We start from the raw sequence: 21,589 nt of genomic DNA, 5'->3' as shown, positions 1-21,589 counted from the left end.
CTCTTCTCTTGAGGTGGCCAAAGTATTGGAGTTTCACCTTTAGCATCAGTCCTTCCAATGAACACCTGGGACTGATCTTGCTTAGAATGGACTGGTTGGATCTCCTTGCAGTCCAAGGTACTCTCAAGAGTCTTCTCCAACACCACAGTTCAAAAACATTAATTCTTCGGCGCTCAGCTTTCTTCACAGTACAACTCTAACACCCAAACATAACCACTGGAAAAACCATAGCCTTGACTAGACGGACCTTGGTTGGCAAAGTAATGTCTCTGCTTTTTATTATGTTATCTAGGTTGGTCATAACTTTCCTTCCAAGGAGTAAGCGTCTTTTAATTTCATGGCTGCAGTCACCATCTGCAGTGATTTTGGAGCCCAGAAAAATAAAGTCTGACACTGTTTCCACTGTTTCCCCATCTATTTCCCATGAAGTGGTGGGACCAGATGCCATGATCTTAGTTTTTTGAATGTTGAGCTTTAAGCCAACTTTTTCACTCTCCACTTTCACTTTCATCAAGAGGCTTTTTAGTTCCTCTTCACTTTCTGCCATAAGGGTGGTGTCATCTGCACATCTGAAGTTATTGATATTTCTCCCGGCAATCTTGATTCCAGCTTATGCTTCCTCCAGCCCAGCGTTTCTCATGATGTATTCTGTGCATAAGTTAAATAAGCAGGGTGACAATATACAGCCTTAACGTACTCCTTTTCCTATTTGGAACCAGTCTGTTGTTCCATGTCCAGTTCTAACTGTTGCTTCCTGACCTGCATATAGGTTTCTCAAGAGGCAGGTCAGGTGGTCTGGTATTTCCATCTCTTCCAGAATTTTCCACAGTTTATTGAGATCCACACAGTCAAAGTCTCTTTATACATATATACAAAAATGATGACATTATATTAACCAAAACTTCCATTCTTATATAGCCATATATAAGACAACTCTTTATCAATAAATATAGATCTACTGTATTTTATTTATTTAAAGAGCAGCAAAATATTCTGTTAAGAAATAAGGTCACCATGGATAAATAGTTTATATGAAAGAAATGAAACTGAAAGTTGTTCAGTTGTGTCTCTTTGTGACCGCCAAGAAGTCCATGGAATTCTCCAGGCTAGAATACTGGAGTGGGTAGCCTTTCCCTTCTCCAGGGGATCTTCCCAACCCTGGGATCAAACCCAGGTCTTCCACATAGCAGGAGGACTCTTTACCAGCTGAACCACCAGGGAAGCCCAAGAACACTGGAGTGGGTGGCGCAGTCTATCCCTTCTCCAGTGCATCTTCCTGACCTAGGAATAGAACCAGCATCTCTTGCATTACAGGCGGATTCTTTACCAGCTGAGCTACCTTAGTTTATATGCTACCTTACTATATAAGGTAACTTACTTACTATATAAACTACCTTAGCTTATATACTATTTTGTAAAATATATTTTTGCTATTATAATTCATATTGCAGTTAACTTTCTTAGAATATAAATTGTTTTGTGTAACTATATCTATGAGATAAATTTCAAGGCTATACACTGATCTTATTTATCATTTAACAATGTGGGAGTATACTACAGAGTACTACATAAAGAAAAGCACTCTGTAATTGTACTATTCTCTCTGATTCATTAATGTATCTCTAAATATCCATCACTGATCATGATGAAGATATTAAAGCAATGTTCATCTCAGAAAAATATGAATGAAAATGGTAGCAAAAAGTATATCCTTAGACTTGCTTCATTAACGATTTAACTGGAAAATGATTAACATGTAATTAAGATCTTTCATCTGCAGTTAGTCATTGTTTTAAGAACTAAGGCGAAGAAAAATGAAAAAAAAAAACAAAAACCAGGAGGCATTCTTTATTGATTCAAACAAAAAAACAAAAAACAAAAAAAAAATGGAATGAAAAATCTATAGCTCCTTTTTTTCTGTGCATGATCTGTGAGAGAAATGATATAAAAAGGTCCTATGATTCAGTTATTTATTTCTATCTGCTTTGTTGTTGTGGTTGCTGTTCCTTTAGTTAGACTGTGTACACCAATTAAGGTTCCCAGCCGTGATAGAGTGTAACAGTATTTCACAATTCTACTGGTGTGTAATCAAAATGTCACTTTAGTCTGTCACTGGTTACACTTCAAAAAGCTCAGGGTTACCTCAATTAAAAATGAAACTTTAAAGTACTTTGCAGATCTGGTGAAAAATCATACAAGGAGTTTTCTACTTAGATTGAAAAAGACAAGGAAGACAGTGCTATTTTTAACTTTTGCTATATTCTATTTTTGCTGATAACCTTCCAGCTCAATATTTTTCCCCTCTGTACAATCATCTGAAAAGACTTCAAATGATATGATGTTACATTACATTATATCCTCCTTGTTCATGATTATAAACAATCTATTATCAATTTTAATTAAATATTAGCAATGATAACTGCAGGAAATCTAACCAGTCATTCAAATTTCAATCCGGTTTTAGATGATACCTAAAAGACTAAATATCCTAAAGTGTGTTTAGTTAGTAAAATATATGGATTATGTGCTATCCATCCTGAAGGAAGGGACAGAAGTTACCTCAACGTCTAGATAGCGGAAGTTTGAGGTATTTGACATCAAAGTACCTTATGCATAGTGGCCAGGAAACATTTCCTTCTTGGTAATTCAGGAACTTATTGTTGCATATGTAACTGATCAAGCTAGTTACAATAGAGGAAACAGGAACAATGGTTAACCACATTGCATTATTTTCCTCAGAGGTTATCACCAACTTCCTTTCAATACAAAATGCAGAATCGTGATTTCACTATAATTAGTTAATTTTAGAGTGCTCTGACCTAAAGTTGAGTATGAAAAGAATGTTTCCATCTGTACTATGTTGAAGTAAGCTAAAATGAAGGTAACTATCCAAATTTTAAAGAATGGATGACACCTTAAGAAGCCTGCCCAGAGCAATTAAAATATAATAGAAATAGGAGTAGAGGTTAGCTATAGTTATCAATTAAAGAGTCAGGGCTACATTTTTTAAAATTTCTTCAAGAGTTTTACAATAAAGACACTGAAAATTGATTATTAAGACCATTTAATAAAGGATGAAGTGAAGTGAAGTGAAGTGAAAGTCGCTCAGTCATGTCTGACTCTTTATGACCCTATGGACTACAGTCCACGAAATTCTCCAGGCCAGAATACTGGAGTGGGTAGCCTTTCCCTTCTCCAGGGGATCTTCCCAACCCAGGGATCGAACCTAGGTCTACTGCATTGCAGGTGGATTCTTTACCAGCTGAACCACAAGGGAAGTCCTAATAGAAGGTACACGAACCATTAACTCTTGTTATGACAGAGTTCCCTGTAAAACACAGATGTGCTTGATGACTTTTCCAATGTGCCACTTAATAGGAATTCAATCACACAGAAATTTTTGAAAATCCCCGTTGGTATTAATGTTAGCTGTTTTATTCCTCAAATGAAGGTTTATTTAATGACAGTAAGGATGCTGTGGTCCTGTGGGAACCTGATACACCTTTGCAGGATCCTGGGATGAGCAGCTGAGCTTGCTCTGATGCTGAAGTAGAGGCTCTCCAACTGACCCAGATCACCCCATGCCAAGGCTTTATTACTTTCTTCCTTCAACTGAAATCATACTGAAAAATCAATACAAAATGATGGCCTAGTTAAAACTGAGTTCATTATTATAGCCTATTCCCTGGTGGCTCAGATGGTAAAGCGTCTGTCTACAATGCGAGAGACCCGGGTTCTAGCCCTGGGTCAGGAAGATCCTCTGGAGAAGGAAATGACAATCCACTCCAGTACTATTGCCTGGAAAATCCCATGGACAGAGGAGCCTGGTAGGCTACAGTCTATGGGGTCCCAAAGAGTCGGACACGACTGAGCGACTTCACTTTCTTTTCATCTTTCATACCTTAAAATTAAATTATAATAGAAGTTAAAAGGGAAGTGGAAAGGACTTAATACTATCAAAAAGAGAGTATGGCTTCAAGAAACGGAAAATGCTATCCTTTAAAAGGTTGAAATACAATGAAAACAAATGCAAAAGCTACAACAATTATTGCACATTCGCACACTCACTGTTTTACAAAGAGAAAAAGAAGCTGAGACTTTATTTTAATCATATTTAAATTCATTATCATTTTCTCTTTTATAATTTTACTATATTTTATTTCAAAATTGAATAAAAGATTATTTTTCCACAATCATTTATTTTAGAAAATTATTGACAATCTTCTTTAAAATAAGATAATTGCAGACAGTGCAATACGTAGCATGTACATACAGCTGGTAAAGAATCTGCCTGCAATGTGCGAGACCTGGGTTCCATCCCTGAGTTGGGAAGATACCGTGGAGAAGGGAAAGGCTACCCACTCCAGTATTCTGGCCTAGAAAATTCCATGGACTGTATAGTCCATGGGGTCGCAAAAAGTCAGACAAGACTGAGTGACTTTCACTTTCACTTAAAGACTCAGAATTTGATAAAAATAAGCATATGTGGATATGCATGTGAATGTATACTCAAGTAGCCTTTTATAGTTCTATTATAGTAAGATGAAACTTGTCTTATGCAAATTAAGGGCTTCCCTGGTGGCTCAGACAGTAAAAAATCTGAATGCAGAAGACCAAGGTTGGACCCTTGGGTCAGGAAGATCCCCTGGAGAAGGGAATGGCAACTCCAGTATTCTTGCCTGGAGAATCCCATGGACAGAGGGGCCTGGTGGCTACATACAGTCTATGGGTCAAAAAAAAAAGAGTCCAACATGACTGAGTGACTAACACTATTTAACTTCTTAATGATAGACAGATGCAATTTTCCTTGTAGGTAAATTCTATTAGATCCACTCTTTTCAAAGATTTTTACAATAAGTCTGTGGTTTGAAAACTTTCAATTCACCCCAAAATAACAAAACTTGCTAAGAAATCTTAAAGCAGTGAGTGAAGCAGAATATGCTGCCCCCAAATATGCCTCTTTGGCATAAAAGTTTATTTTTGGTTTATTATTTTAAGAAACAGCAGACACAGGAAAAGCTCTGAATACCTACAAGTTTAGAGTAACCCAGGTGGTACGATAGTTAAGAATCTGCCCGCAAATGCAGGAGACAAAAGAGACTCAGGTTCGATCCCTGGGTCGGGAAGATCCCTTGGAGAAGGAAATAGCAACCAACTCCAACATTCTTGCCTGGAAAATTCAATGGACAGAGGAGGCTGGAAGGTGACAGCCCATGTGGTCACAGAGTCAGACACGACTGAGCCACTGAGCATGGATACACACACCCAGCAGTTACCCTTTTGTAAGAGACATTTTACAAATATTTAGGAAGAAAATATCCATTTTTGAGAGTGTTTCCAGAACTTAAGAAACTTGGGTTCTATCCCTAGATTGGGAAGATTCCCTGGAGAAGGAAATGGCAACTTACTCCAGTATTCTTGCCTGGAGAATGCCATAAACAGAGGAGCTTGGTGAGCTACAGTCCATAGGGGCACAAAGAGTCAGACATGACAGATGTGACTTCACAAGCACACACACACTCCCTCTCTGTACTAGAAAGAGGAGAATAACTAAATCTCTAGAAAAGTATCAATGCAGAAGGGGCCAACTTAGATCTACATAACAATCATATACTTGTTTATCTGCTGTGCCTGATAATCTCCCATAACTGTCCACCCCCACCCCCAATCTTTTGTCTTTAGCTAAAGATGGTCTTCAAGGTGATGGCCTGGGCCATTTAGGGAAGTTACTCATTTTTACTGAGTATCTTCCATGTATATAGGATGTATACATTATTAAACTTGCTTGTTTTTCTCCCATTAATCTTATTACAGGGAGGTCTCAGTCATGAATCTAGAAGAGTAGAGGGAAAATTATTTCTTCCCCCTACAGCATGAAACACTGATTATCAAATATTAAAATTTCACTAAAGCTATATGAGCTTTTCAGTTTCACAAGGAGGACAGGAGAGGGGCTTTTCATGGGAATGATTCTGAAAGAAAAGGAGGGAAGGATGGAAGGAGGGAGAGAAGACAGGAGGAAGAAGGAAATTAACCAAGCAGTGATTTGACTCCTTCTAATAAGTTCCAAGTTCAGAGATGTTAACAGGGCACAAGTCAAACAACCTAGGCTGAAGAAGACCTCGTTCAGATTGTCAAACCAGTCAATTCTAAAGGAAATCAATGCTGAATATTCACTGGAAGGACTGATGCTGAAGCTGAAGCTCCAATACTTCAGCCATCTGATGCGAAGAGCTGACTCACTGGAAAAGAACTCTGATGCTGGGAAAGATTGAGGACAAGAGGGAAAGAGGTCAACAGAGGATGAGATGGTTGGATGGCATCACCAACTCAATGGACCTGAGTTTGAGCAAGCTCAGGGAGATAGTGAAGGACAGGGAAGCCTGGCATGCTGGGTCGCAAAGAGTCGAACAGGAGTTAGGGACTAAACAATTCCTCTTCCCCCCTACTTCCCACACTTTCTCCTTGCTCTTCTTCTTTACCTAACCTCTGTTCCCTTCCTCCTTCTTTCTTGTCTTTTTCCCTCTGCCTTTGAACTTAAACTTCATAGTGTGATGATATGAAGCTAAGGGAACCCATCCTTCCAAATCTGAGAAGGAACTTATTAATAGTAGAGAAAAAATAGAGCCAAAAGTGGGATCCACATTTGTCAGCTATTTCAACCCTGAGTCAAGTTATACTTGAAGATAACCCTGCTTAAGGCTATTGATGGTATGAAGCAAGAAGTTCCTTTATTGCTTGAGTCAATATGGGTTGGCTTTTCCACTTGCTGAGCTCAATGAGTCCCAAGTGACAACTCTGTTTTCTATCCTTAACTTAAGGTGCTGAAGCCAAAAATCTTTTGCTGAAGAACACTGATGAAACAACCTGAACTCTAAAAAGTTTTGGCCCCTCCTATCACTCTTTCTCACTCACTCACACTCAGGTCTCTCTTCCTCGGATTGCTTCATAATCAACACAAGATTTCAACTTACAGTGGCAAGTCATGTCTTCAGATTGTTACTGAAAGCACCAATTCAGCAAGAATGAGTACTGACTCCATTTACACACAGTTCACATGGATTCTCTCCATCTAAGAAGCATAGAATCCCACAAATCCTATTACCCCATTGAGGAAAATTGTGTACTATGTGCTTTGAATCAGTTCTGCTTTGAATCAGTAGTATGTGCAAAGAATCAGAATCTCTTTGAATGAGAGTTGATACTTCTCATTCCCTATACAGAATGTGTTTTAGAGAGAGAATATGTGGACAGGCAAGATAGGGGAAAATCTTCAGAATGATATTACATTGTTTTCCAAGGACTGCTTTTTTTAATATTTCAAAAAAGTGATTTTTTTTTCTTTTTCATGGATCCCAATATTCAAATATTAATATTAAAATGCAAATGGAAATTCATAGGAAATCATTATAAAAATGAAACTAGCTTCATTATTTTAGAAAAACAGGTTTTAGTGCTGTAGAACCACATTCCAAAACAAATATGTATTAATTAATGCACATATCAATTTTCAAACAATACTTCTTGAGTGTACATTTTGTACCAAGCATTACTTCCTAGAAACTCTCTATGGCCTTAAATACTGCTTTGAATCTGCTTCCTTTTTGAATACAGACACTCTAAAGATAATTATTTTTTCCATTATCAATTTTAATAGCACAAACATCACCTCAAACTAAAGAAATTATTTCTCCAACATCACTGGAAAAATGTAGTCATCAACTACACATTTTGATTTTTCTATTTATTTTGACCCCAACAAAACAAGAAGTACTACAGTCATATGCTCATATGGCTACTTAGATAAATGTTTTAATTTTCAATTAATAAAAATTTATTTGAAGAAGTAGTAGAACTGTGAAAGTGGTTACCATGAGTTAAAACAAAAGTTCTCAGCACAAATCACTCTAAAGAACCACAAAATCAATTTTCTCCATCAGAAAAAAAAAAAAAAAAACTAATTTTCTCTTGAATTCACTGAACATGAAAAGAAGGCCACAAAGCCATTGTTACACACATAGATCCCTTTCAGTGTACCTTACCAAACTTTTGGGTTTGTAATTTTATATTCTTTCTTCAAAAACTCCCCAAAATTGTACACCGTTAAAACTTTGAAGACACTGGATTGGTCATGCCTATTAGATAAGCAATGAAATTATTATTATTTTCAGTTTTCCTAATCATGCTCTAAAAACCATATATGAGATGTTTCTCTTAAAATATTATTCCAGCTAGTTTAACAATAATTATTCTAGCTAACTAATTTAGCAACTAGTTATTCTATCTCTATGAAAGTTTTGTTAATAATTTTTTTTTTAATCTCCATTCTTATGGGAAGAAAAGTATTACCTGATACTACCTTAGACGATTCCTTAAATCTGAGGCCTCAACGAAGTAAAGTAGAAAGAGATTTGCAAGCTCACAATCTACTCAAGACAAATATTACACTCTGATATACATAATACAAGGACATATATTTTGCTAGTGCAGTTTGAGCAGTCCATTATTTGCCAATGTATGAAGAGCTGGGCATGCATTATTTCACTTACTCTTCACAGTAGGCTTTAGGATGTTAACATCAGCCCCATTTATACATGAGGAAATTGATACTACCATGTTAAAAAAAAAAATCAACTTTAATGTATATTGCAACATTCACCAAATAGGATAGGTACTTGGTTATCTTGGAATTCACAAGTCGAAATTTCAAATGATTACTTATCTTATATCAAAATCACAGTAAGAAATAGGAGAAAGAAAATGAAAATAAAATATATCATATATTCCAAGGAGACTTTTTCAAATCCACAACAAAACATTTTATAGAAAATTTTGAGATGACTGTGACATGCATTCCCAGGCACTCCCTCGAAAATGTATCTTTTCTATTAAAAGTAAAAATACTGAATTTGACTTTATTCATTTTGTAATTATGTCTTTCTTGCAAATAAATAGTAATCAGAAAGCTATCAACCCATTATAATTGCACTGTCCCAGGAACTACACTCTGCACCTTACTATACCTGTAACAGTATGTCAAATTCCTATAGAGTAATTTGATACATAAATGAGAACATTAAATAGAATGAGGTGTGTATGAAGTTACAGAATAAAGTAATTGTGCAATCTAGATTTAATTTACAGAAGAAATGAATAGTAAATATGAATCACTAAACTATAATTAGAAAGTAAAATGAAATCTTGGAGAAATGACAAAATGTCACTCTGAACCAAACCAAGCCCAAATGCAATGAAGAAAGAAACAAAGACAAATTCTCCCTTGGGCTTTAAGTGAATGGCATGATCCCTCACAAAAGAGGACAACCTTTTAGGGATGCTTCTCTGAGGCAGTGATAAGTGGCTACAATAGAAAACAGGCAGATCAAAATTAATTCTTACATACATTCAGTCATGTTAGGAAACATCTTAGGGGATTCCCTGGTAGCTTAACTGTAAAGAATCTGCCTGCAATGCAGTAACTGCGGAGAGGAAGTTTCAGTTCCTGGGTAGGGAAGATCCCCTATAGCAGGAAATGGCAACCCACTCTGTTGCCTAGAAAATCCCACGCACAGAGGAGCTTGGCAGGCTAGAGTTCACAGGGTCGCAAAAGAGTCGAACATGATGGACCGACTAAACAACTACAACAACATTCAATCATGTTTGCAAACATCTCAGGAAAAAGCCATTTGAGGAAATTTGAGGCATTTGAGGAACCAGTTAATACTTCCAACAGTTTAAGAAAAGAAATAATTCTTCAAAAATCCATCAGTCTAGGGGTAGAGAGGCAGCATGCCTGAATATAGTAAATATTTGATAAACATTTGTTGAAAGAAATTTTTTAAAAAGGAGGCAGAATTGTTTTCCAGTCTAGGCACAGTGACTGGTTATGTCCCATCACCCAAAGAGAGGTGTAGGTGTCCCTCTTACCTATTCCTATCCCAGAACTTAGTGGTTTAAACTAACAACCATTTTATTTGTCCGTGATATGTGGGTCATCAATTAGAGCTAGCTTTCCTGCTGGTCTCACCTGTGATCACTCATGCTACTACCTACAATTATCTGGAAGCTTAACTGGGCTTCCCTTGGAGCTCAGTTGGTAAGAATCTGCCTGCAGTGCAGGAGACCCGGGTTTGATTCCTAGCTTGGGAAGATCCTAAGAGACTAACAGTTGCTTACTTAACTGTTTCTGTATGGTGTAAGGTGGCCTGATTTGCATGACTTAACATTGGTGCTAGAGATCACTCGGGCCACTTGTCTACAGCAGAGGTTTCCAGGCTTCTTAGCATCATGTTAATATTTTTCTAGGAAAGTAAGAGTGAAGGACACAGGGTCTCTGGAAGACTCCCTTGGAAGTTACACCACATTACTTCTGCTACAACTATTGTTCAAAGCAAGTCAAGGCCAATCTAGATCCAAAGGGAAGGCAAACAGACATTTTCCTTGATGGGAAGACTTGCAGTGAACTTGTGGCTGCTTGGAATTCACCATGGGAGGTAAGAAAGTAAATCACCAATGGGAACACACCACAAGGCCTTATCTAGAAACTGTCTGTTCTGTCAACAGATATGCCAAGAATTAAGTATCAGATTTTCACTAATGGCAGGCCCCTTTGTCACTGAAATTTAACAGCACAGAAAACTTGATACAGAGTAAGGCAATGAACTTGTTATTTGACTTTTTTTCTGGCCCTACCCCAAAGGGAGGAGTTAACTGGGGATAAAGCCTGAAGCACTCATTAAGGGCTGCGACAGGAGCCTGCAGACAGAGACAAGTAGAATGAATGAAAAGCACAGTTAGACACAGCATAAGTTTTCATGATAAATAGAGTAATTTCCAAATTCCATCAAGTTCTAATGTTCTAAAATTTCACAGAACTTTTCTGAGTCTTTTGCACTAGCAAAAGCACTAAGGTAACAATTATTTAATAATTACTTAGATATACCAGCCAATTTATAAAGGCATGCAGATCCCTCCTGCAGATGGAAATTGGGAATCAAATTAAATCACCCAAAATCACACAGTCTCCTTTAGCAAAGAAAAAAAAATAGCATATACTTAAATTTCAGACTTAGGACCAAATATTTCCTTCTCACTGCAAACAGCTACAGAATCCCCTAATGGATAACCATGCATGCTAACATGCATGCTAAGTCGCTTCAGTCGTGTCTGACTCCATGCCATCCTTTGGACTGCAGCCCACCAGGCTCCTCTGTCCATGGGATTCTCCAGCCAAGAATACTCTAGTGGGTTGCCATTTCCTTCTCCAGAGGATCTTCCCGACCCAGGATGGAACTCTTATCTCTTATGTCTACCTGCACGGGCATACAGGTTCTTTATCACTAGCAACACCTGGGAAGCCCAATGGATAACCATAAAGTCTTTTTTAAACTTCCAGATGTGACACATGGCAATTCATAGAGTACCATAAAGGGAAAAGAAGTTGAGAATAAGAGGCATATTCAGAAGATAGTCATCATCCTTGAAGGAGGATGAAAACAAATTTATATAATAAAAAGAAAAACAGCTTTAAGAGGTAGAATAAAAGGTAGATCCAGCAAATATAGCATCTTCTTTAGAATTAGAAATATTTATATTTGAATTCCAGCCCTGTCATCTCTTAGTCATATAATCATGAACAAGTAAATTAACTGCCCTCAGTCTCAATCTGTTCCTCTAAAAATGTATACAATCATGCCTAAAATAAAGGTTACTGCATGGATTAGAGGAAAGTAAAAACGTCTGTACAGAGAAGACATTCTCAGAAAATGATTATGATCCTGATCACCAGCATCATCATCTAATTGTACATCATGCAAGGGCTTCCCAGTTGGCTCAGTGGCAAAGAATCCACCTGTCTATCCAGGAGATGTGGGTTTGATCCCTGGGTTGGTAAGATCCCCTGGAGAAGGAAATGGCAACCTAACTCTAGTATTCTTGCCTGGGAAATGCCATAGACAGAGAAGCCTGACGGGCTCCAGTCCATGAAGTCACAAAAGAGTCGGACACAATTCAGCGACTAAACAACAAGAAAGATATATTAACATCTTTCAGTGCTTTCCATACACAATACATGGAGAAAAACTCATGCTTTCCTCAGTAGAGAAGATCTTAGAATTTTAGTCATCCTCAGGCTCTCTTTTACCAAAACACCTAAAAATCTTGACACTCTGTCAATAAATTTCCATCAGTCAATTCAAAAGGAAAACAGGCCCACTGAAAAAAATACTAGCTATATGAGAATGATGAAAAGATGTTTTTAATCATACACAGAAGGGAAAGAAAAGAAGTTTGCAGAAAATTTAGTATCAGTATAAACATGACAGTCTTAAACATATCATGGGTTGGGCCCCAAAGGCTTTCTGCAATCACTAACATATACAATGAAAACCTGAATTCATAAAGAAAAAGCTAACTATATTTACAATTGGTATATCTATTTCAATAACTACCAGCATTTCCATTAAAAGTAAAACATCTAAAAAAAATTCTAAACATGATGCCTCAAAAGAATAACATTCAAGAGTATGGAGAATCTCAAGAACCAGAAGACTCATTTTGCAAGGATACTAGAAACAGGAATCTGTCCTTTCCTTTTGTATTTAAGTGCTTTCCCCTTGTTGGAAATTATGAGGTGACCTCATATGAAAGCTGGGGAAATTATCAGGAGCCTAAACATGGATTTTATTCAATATTGGAAGAAGTTACACAAATTAGTAATTATTTTAGAAACGGGTATCATCTAGGTTTAAGGGTAAATTAAGAGGCAAAGATATAAGAATGTCATCAAGACTGACTTGAGCCTAGGGCTGCCTTGCTGAAAGAATATCTGTTCCTTACTCCAGGTATCAGCTTCCCAGAGTGGCATCCATGCCATTTGGATTATTGGGTCTCCAAAGAGAAATGGTTAGCAGAGTATCAAAGCATGCATTAAATAATGAAGAAATATTTGTTCAAGGAATCTGTCTAGATCAGAGAGCCCATAAGGCAGCCAGCATAGCAAGTTAGATGAGCTGAAAATCTACCGTGTCTTATTTCATTCCATTGTTTCTTATATATGTTAAAAAGAACACCACTATTAAAATTTATAAGTTTCTTTTCTATCAATATGTAATGGAGAAGATCTAATTAATTTCAGCATCAAGAGCAAATCCTGTGATATGAATGTTGAAAAAGTGGTCTCGGGTATTTTTACTAGGTCTAGACTCTGACTGGCAAGTACTTTAAATCGTGTGACCAAATTTGAGGTGATGAGTTGCAGCATCTTAGATATACATGTTTAAGACTTGTCCAAACTCAAGGGGGAAGAGTGCATTGATCAAGCGGTAATACCTCACATGAGTGCTAGATAGAGGATTACTGCATATAACTATTTTCTTCAGTGTCAAAAACAGGGTAACAATGGCCCTGTTCAACTCTACACTAGTTGATTGATGGGGCTTGTTGGTGCTGGTAACATACTTCAATGAGAAGCAACACAAACAAATCGAAACCTATGTCAAAAAGGGTGATGATGAAGATTTATGACAACATTTATCGAGTGTAAAAGGCTTGAAATCATGATACATTGAAAACTATCCAGAACCTGTTTAGATCAAGCTATGTTTAATCACAAGCAAAGCAATCATGGGTTGGGAACCCAAGTAACTGAATTTAAATATCTGAGGTACTGTTTATGGAAATTAGAATTATTGTGTGTCCCTCCTCCCATTAAAATTAATTAGCGGCCACAGGATGCCAACAAAGGTCTATATAGTCAAAACTATGGTTTTTCCAGTAGTCATGTATGGACATGTTCAGTTCAGTTCAGTTGCTCAGTCGTGTCCGACTCTTCGCGACCCCATGAATCGCAGCACGCCAGGCCTCCCTGTCCATCACCAACTCCCGGAGTTCACTCAGACTCACATCCATCAGGTCAGTGATGCCATCCAGCCATCTCATCCTCTGTCGTCCCCTTCTCCTCCTGCCTCCAATCCCTCCCAGCATCAGAGTCTTTTCCAATGAGTCAACTCTTCGCATGAGGTGGCCAAAGTACTGGAGTTTCAGCATCAGCATCATTCCCTCCAAAGAAATCCCAGGGCTGATCTCCATCAGAATGGACTGGGTGGATCTCCTTGCAGTCCAAGGGACTCTCAAGAGTCTTCTCCAACACCACATGAGAGTTGGACTATAAAGAAAGCTGAGCACCAAAGAATTGATGCTTTCGAACTGTGGTATCGGAGAAGACTCTTGAGTCTTCTCTTGGACTTGACTCTTGACTCTTGGACTGCAAGGAGATAAAACCAGTCAATCCTAAAGGAATTCAGTCCTGAATATTTATTGGAAGGACTGATGCTGAAGCTGAAACTCCAATACTTTGGCTACCTGATGCGAAGAGCCAACTCATTAGAAAAGACACTGATGCTGGGAAAGATTGAAGGCAGGAAGAGAAGGGGACAACAGAGGATGAGATGGTTGGATGGCATCACTGACTCAGTGGATATGAGTTTTAGCAAGGTCCAGGAGCTGGATATAGAAAGGCAAGCCTGGCATGCTGCAGTCCATGGTGTCACAAAGAGACACGACTGAGCGACTGAACTGTCTAACTGACAAGATGCCAGATTTTGGGCTCAGTGCCCCAGAGGAAATTTATGATATGACTATACAAAAATGGAATAATCCTACTTTACATGGAGTAATTTTTGGAATCACTGAAGTTACCTAAAGTGAGTAAAGATGACCACATGGCAGGAATGCTTTCTGAGAAAATTTAAGGCTGAATGAATTTCAGAAGAACTCAAAAGTTTCATAATGCCAGACCCATCATGGGTTAAACTGAATTTAAATTTGAACGTGTTGGACAAATTGGGTACTCTCCAGTGCAACAGAGATGTTAGAGCCTACCGTTTCTTACACCCAGCCAGCTTCCCTGCTTTTTATCTTCTCCTTGACCTCTGAGGACACTGAAGTGCACATCCCCTGGTGTGGATGAACTTCAGCATTCCCTAGAATCCTGAGGGTCTATAATTCCACGGACAGACTTTGAAGCCATTCAGTTACCACTTCCTTTAGTTTCCTCCTTTACCCTTATGATAGCTAATGATGAGATGATAATGGCGATGGTAATGACGATGGTGAGGACAACAGTTACGTGTCTTTTATTGTTGGCTTCATTTTTTTTTGGGAGGGGGCTTCATTCTATAAGTGAGGACACTAAGTGGCAGGTAGATTTTGGTAGATTTTAAGAGTCACTCAAGGTTGCACAGGCCTGAAACACAGGTGTGTGAAATCCCCAAATTCATGTATCTAACCACTCTGCAATACTGTTGTCCATAAAACACAGCTATAATTTCCTGATTTTCTCTTGTTTTCCCTACTACAAAGCATAAAATATCAAAACAAAATTTTAAAATGTCAGTTACTTTCAAGCTTATGCGTTTGTTTACATCTTCCACATTACTAAGAAAATAAATTTCTTGAGGTCAGCATTCAATGTCTAGTTATATATTGCTAAAGTGCCTGATATTTGAACAATCAATATAAAGCAGATATCCTACACAAGTCCTATAAATAACCCTAAAATTTCTATTTAAAGTTAGGCATATTTCTATTAGTGAGGTATTTCATATTAAAATATATGTGAATATTAGTGATATATTAGTGAATATTAATATGTAATGAGATTGCTATCCATGTATTAATAGAATAAAGCATATGTCCTAAGTACTCAGTGCAGTGTTCAATGCTGCCTTATAAAGTATATGCATTTTAATGCTGCTATAAAAATGCCTAAAGAAAAACTAAAAAGCCTCTTGATGAAAGTGAAAGAGGAGAGTGAAAATGTTGGCTTAAAACTCAACATTAGAAAGCTAAGATCATGACATCTGTTCCCATCACTTCATGGCAAATAGACGGGGAAATGATGGAAACAGTGAGGTACTTTATATTTTTGGGCTCCAAAATCGCTGCAGATGGTGACTGCAGCCATGAAACTAAAAGACACTTGCTCCTTGGAAGAAAAGCTTTGACCAACCTAGACAGCAAATTAAAAAGCAAAGACATTACTTTGCCAACAAAGGTTCATCTAGTCAAAGCTATGGTTTTTCCAGTAGTCGTGTATGCACATGAGAGATGAACTATAAAGAAAGCTGAGCACCGAAGAATCGATGCTTTTGAACTGTGGTGTTGGAGAAGACTCTTGAGAGTCCCTTGGACTGCAAGGAGATCCAACCAGGCAATCCTAAAGGAAATTAGTCCTGAATGTTCATTGGGAGGACTGATGCTGAAACTGAAACTCCAATGTGTTGGCCACCTGATATGAAGAACTAACTCATTGGAAAAGATCCTGATGCTGGGAAAGATTGAAGGCAAGAGGAGAAGGGGATGACAGAGGAGGATGGGATGGTTGGATGGCATCACTGACTTGATGGGCACGAGTCTGAGTTAGCTCCAAGAGTTGGTGATGGACAGGGAAGCCTGACATGCTACAGTCCATGGGGTTGCAAAGAGTCAGACAGGACTGAGTGACTGAACTGAACTGAACTGATATAAATGCCTTAGCACTAATAAAACAAGTATACATAAATCACTTGTTAACCTAATTTGGGAAATGAGAAAAAATGGAAAAAAAAAATTTTTTTTTCCACACAATGAGGAAAAAAAAAGAGCTAATTACTAAGAAAATATTAGAGCCTTTACTTCCAAAGAAGATACAAGATACAAGATACTTCCAAAGAAGATGTACAGAGTTGGTATGTTTACACTAGTAAACCACTTTAATGCAAACATAACTTTGGAAGTGATACCACTAAGATTCATGACAACTCCAAGACAGGAAACAAGAGTCAACATGAGTAACAGAATCCAGAGAGCAACTAACACCTATTCTTTAGATCTTTTTAGCATTTCCTTAAAAGAGCTACAAAGGACAAAGTGAAAATACAATAATGTAAACAGCATTGTGTTGGCTTCTAGCTCTTAACTACTAGTTCCAGTTGAGTGTCTATTGAACTAATTGGCATTTTCTTTTATTCTTTTTCTAAGAATTCAGAAGCACTCTCAGAGTTGGGGAAAGGATCCTATAATTTTATTTCTGTATCTTATTACTTCTTTTCTGGAGCTTTTTTGTTATAAAATCTAAAATAGATGCAACATTCAGTGGCAATTCTGCAATTGTTCTTCATAAAGATTATAATAACACCAATTTCAAAATATTTCATCAGAGAGGTTTTTCAAAAAATATTACATATATGCTCCTACAAAGAAAAGAAGAAAAGCATGAGCGTTAAAATTAGACAGATTATAAGAAATTTTCTAGGAAGACTCAAATTAGTCAGTTAACATTTTCCTCCCAACGTGACCAAGTTTGTAACTTATTATTAACATAGGCTATCAAAGCCAATTTCTGAGAAATCTTACTGATATAGTTTGTAGTTTAAATAAGAAAGCCTTTTCATGTGGCTTATGTGGTACCAGTAAAATGATGGAGCATTTATATAACCATGTAATTCCTCTGAAATTTTCTATCACTTGTTAACCATCTTCATAATTAGTATTAAATTATGTCATAGATCAGTAAAAAGCATTCTGTCAGAACTGAATCTATCAGAACAGTAAGGTGAAAAAGCTTTAAAAAAAGCATTATATTTGGATTAAATTCTTATTTTTCTATCTCTTGTTATGCTTACATGAAACTGGAGTTTTCATAATAACATACCATTTATGTTGATAGAGTATAATAAAAATGGTACACTTCTAACCAGAATAGCTTCAAAACGTATAAACATAATACTTCTTAATTTCACCATGCACACACCATGTAATGGACAAATTATACCGCCTTAGACTTTAAACAGTCCTTAATGATTGAAGGATGCCACAGGAATAAAATGGGGGCCGTAGAAATATAATAAGCAGTCTCACTCTCAAGGTTTATTGAACAAGGCAGAGCTATGCACATGTGTGTCAGTAGAATGATGTAGCAAAATTACCTGTTAGTCATGTATCCTAGGGTGCCACAGTCACATCTATTTAAAGGCCTGAATTTAGATCTTTATTCTTTAATGAAATACAAAACTTAGAACCCTTTATACTATACACAAACTCTGAAAGTAATGCCAATGTTTTATTTCTGAGTAAACAGAAAATAAAAATCACTGGAATGAGTGAATCGATTAGCCAGTTAAGCCACCAGAAAATTTCAAGTAGCTTTCTTCTTCCAGCTTCAAAATTGGCAAAAAATACTCAGCAACCTTATTTATAGTAAATTTCCCTTAAAATAACTGAATAGTTACGATGAAGAACTAGGATGCAGAGACAGGAACACTGTTAGAAATCTGCAAGCATTTCATCCCAACCACATAACAACATAGCAATAGTATCAGCAGAAAGCAAGATCCTAATTTCACCATCTAGAAAACTCAGCAAAACTATCAAGTCTAAAGAGCTTCAAGCAGCAAGAGGAAAGAGAACACTGGTTTAAATGGACAGAAGGAAACTGATGGTTACTCGTGAAAATACGAAAGGTAATTATAACATGATGGTCATTTAAACACCAGTGCCATAACCACACACTGCTTTAATACCAGGAATCACTGAATGTCAGAGGAGATAAAAATCCTGGAAGAGGGGATAAGGGTGAGTCAATTTTGTCTCAAGTGACCACACCTCTTGCTATCCCCTCTTAAGGAAAAGGAAAGAAAATCACCTCTGGCTGGTATCAGTCAGAGATACATCTTAATGAATCCCTCCCAAAACACACAAACACAAGAATCTCATATTTCAAAAATGAGGGGTGTGTACATGTATGTGCATGTGTTCATATATACATCACATTTGAGGGAGGAAAAGAGGTATGTGAAGCATAGAAGATTGGAGTTGCTCAAGGTCATTCTCCTCTCGAAAAGAGAAAGTGAAAAGATGACAAAAAGGAATGGTCTTAGGGACAAGAGTTAAATGACAATTCCTTTCCACCTGCCCCTATGCTCACATCTGTTTCCAGGGGTGTCCTGGCTTCCCTATTATTCTACCCCTCTTATCAGTGACCATAAGAAGGCTGACAAGGAAGGAAGGTTTTGCCAGGAAATTTTCTGTCAACACGTGACAGTCTCAACCTATTCGTAAGTCAAGTCAGCTCTAAGGACAACGCTGACCAAGGGCACTGGACTCAGATCCTCAAAGTGGTTGGGACTTCTCTGTCTCCAGACAAAAGGGAAGGGAAGGGAGGCAGAAAGCTCCATTTCTTAAGGAAGTTCTAAACATGAAACTGTGCTTAAAAGGTCTATTTGGTTATGATAGTTCACCTACCTCCAATCTGCACCAATGAATGGCATTTTTAAAACATGAATGACACCATAATCTATTTTTAGGCATCTGAGCACTCAAGATCCAGTTAATATATTTGTTTCAAACTCCCCTAAGGATGAGGGCACAAAGACAAGACTTAACCTGCAAAGGACTGAATTCTTAATGAGAAAAGGCCAGGATGAAATGAAATGAGGAGGGAGATGAAGAAAATACCCAATTTTCCCAATACTAATATTCTCCACCAGCATCCTATATTTTGGGGCACCTTCTAAACAGGGATATCTTATTCGCCAGCAAATATTATTAGTATGCTATCGTTTCTGTTCTAATAATATTGTGGAGAAATCTGGGGGACAAAAACGTGTCCTTGTCAGACTGTTAGTATACACAAATCAATTTTCTGACTAGGATTTTCAGAGTGATAGGAGAAATACAAATAAACTCACTACAAGAGAAAAAGATGAAAGAAAAGAAAAATATTTACCTAATCCCCCCCAAATACCCAATTATTTTTAGTTTTTACACAGGCAGTACCCTTTTCTTTCCGAGTCTTCAGAACGTACAGGGGGAACCTGCTTTTCTGCTAAAGTCGAGTTATCCTCTGTATCCTTTCTTGGGTCTGCCTGGAGCTCAAAGTTACAGAGCAAATCTGTCTGAAGAGTGGCCTTCAACTCCTTCCTGTTTATGGGGGATGGTAGCAGTCTTTCCACTGGTATTTCAATTGGAGGTAAAACAGGAGTAGAAATGACCTGATTAAATCCAGGAGAACAAAACGGGAGAGCAGAGAGGAACGAATGGAAAATTAGGAAAAACACACAAGTTTCAGGTTTTGAATCCTGAGAAATCATGCTGTATCTGAATATCAAGGCATTTTTGCTGCCAGCTTTCCTTCTATGCATTTGGATTTTCATTTACGAAGAAGGGGGAGGGGGCTACCCGCGCAGGGTGTCTGGCAGGACCTCACTGCCCGCCCCACGCGTGTCTCCCCACCTCCTCCGTCTCAAATCCAGGCGGCCACCTTGCCACGATGTGCCCGCTGCCTGCCAGGGGGCCCGCTGCGCTCTCCCGCCCCGCCCCAATAAAGTGTCACCGCGGGCCTGGCAGCTGCAGTGGCGGAGCCCAGCCCCCAAGGCCGCTGCAAACATGGCCTTGTAGCACCACCAGCCTGCGAGGGCTGCAGCAGCAGCCGAGCCCAATCACCAGAGGAGTCGGCGACATCAAGGCGCAGGAACAGAGAGAGCAGCTAGCTAGCGAATGGCATCTGTGGTCCTCAAATGCCATCATATGGAAATCTATTATAAAAAAAAAAAAGCAGCCAGCAGAGGAAAAGCAGGCAGCGCCCCTCCACTTTCCAAGTGGCTTGAGCAAAGAGAAACCCCTGGAGCAGCCCCAGCCACTGCCTGCCCGACCCGGGCGCCGTGCGCTCGGCCGGGCCGAACCCTCCGCCGGGTGCAGCCAGCAGGCAGCTCGCGAAGGCGGGAGACAAACGAGCACTCCTCAGCTGAATTATTCAGACCGCCTTCACTGTCGAATAAAACATTGATGAGACTACTTTGGAAGTGCTTTATCTTGTTAATCCTAATGCCCTCGAGAAGGAAGAAAATTTTTCCGTAGGGGACGCAGAGGTAAGAAATTGAGAGAAATGAAGTGAGAGGGTAAGGGGCTTTGGAAGTTCACTCAATTTGTTTTGCCTCAGCCTGCGGTGGGAATCTCCATTTTTAACATATCAGACCCAATATGTTAATTAGGCAGTCGCAAATCCACCCTACTCCTTGGAAATCAAGGCACTGGCAAGAATTTTCAAGATACACATTACCAGAAAAAATTAAAACGGGACGGGGGGGGGGGGGGCGCAGAACAAAATAAAAACAAACAAACCACGCGCGTGCAAGCCCCTCTCCACAACCGAGACAATACAGCTGGGGAAGGTATAGGGGTGGTGGCTGTGGTTTTAGCAGCGCTCCTCTAGATATAAAAATGACTTCTTTCATGGATCTACTTTGCTAGATAAAAGCAAACACTAGCAGTTAAACACCATATCTCAACACATAGACTCCTGACAGTGAATTCCCTTCCATGCAAAGCAAGTTCCAAGAAAACTCTATTTCGAATGAAAGTCTCCAGACGGGTAATTTACAACTACTAAAGGATCTGGCAAGCCGGACCACAATACGGAAAGGAAAGCAACCTGGCACCAGAGGTAGAGAAGGGTCAAAATGATCCCTGCCTGAAACGATGGGTGGAAACCAAACACCCTCTCGCACTCCACAATCTGGGGAGGGCTGGATACCAAATGGTCCGTGGCAAC

The 21,589-nt window shown here is 38.5% G+C and overlaps 1 protein-coding gene across 2 annotated transcripts in view; it reads right to left on the bottom strand.

The window, feature by feature from the left end:
* Positions 1–21,589, bottom strand: part of LRFN5 (leucine rich repeat and fibronectin type III domain containing 5) — a 318,530-nt gene that overhangs the window by 295,537 nt on the left and 1,404 nt on the right. The gene's annotated exons all lie outside the window — the stretch shown is intronic.

Source organism: Bos indicus, chromosome 21 (genome assembly GCF_029378745.1).
Source record: "Bos indicus isolate NIAB-ARS_2022 breed Sahiwal x Tharparkar chromosome 21, NIAB-ARS_B.indTharparkar_mat_pri_1.0, whole genome shotgun sequence".
In the NCBI taxonomy this organism is placed as follows: domain Eukaryota; kingdom Metazoa; phylum Chordata; class Mammalia; order Artiodactyla; family Bovidae; genus Bos; species Bos indicus.
Note: the sequence above shows the minus strand (reverse complement) of the source record. Positions and strands in the feature narration are given on the sequence as shown.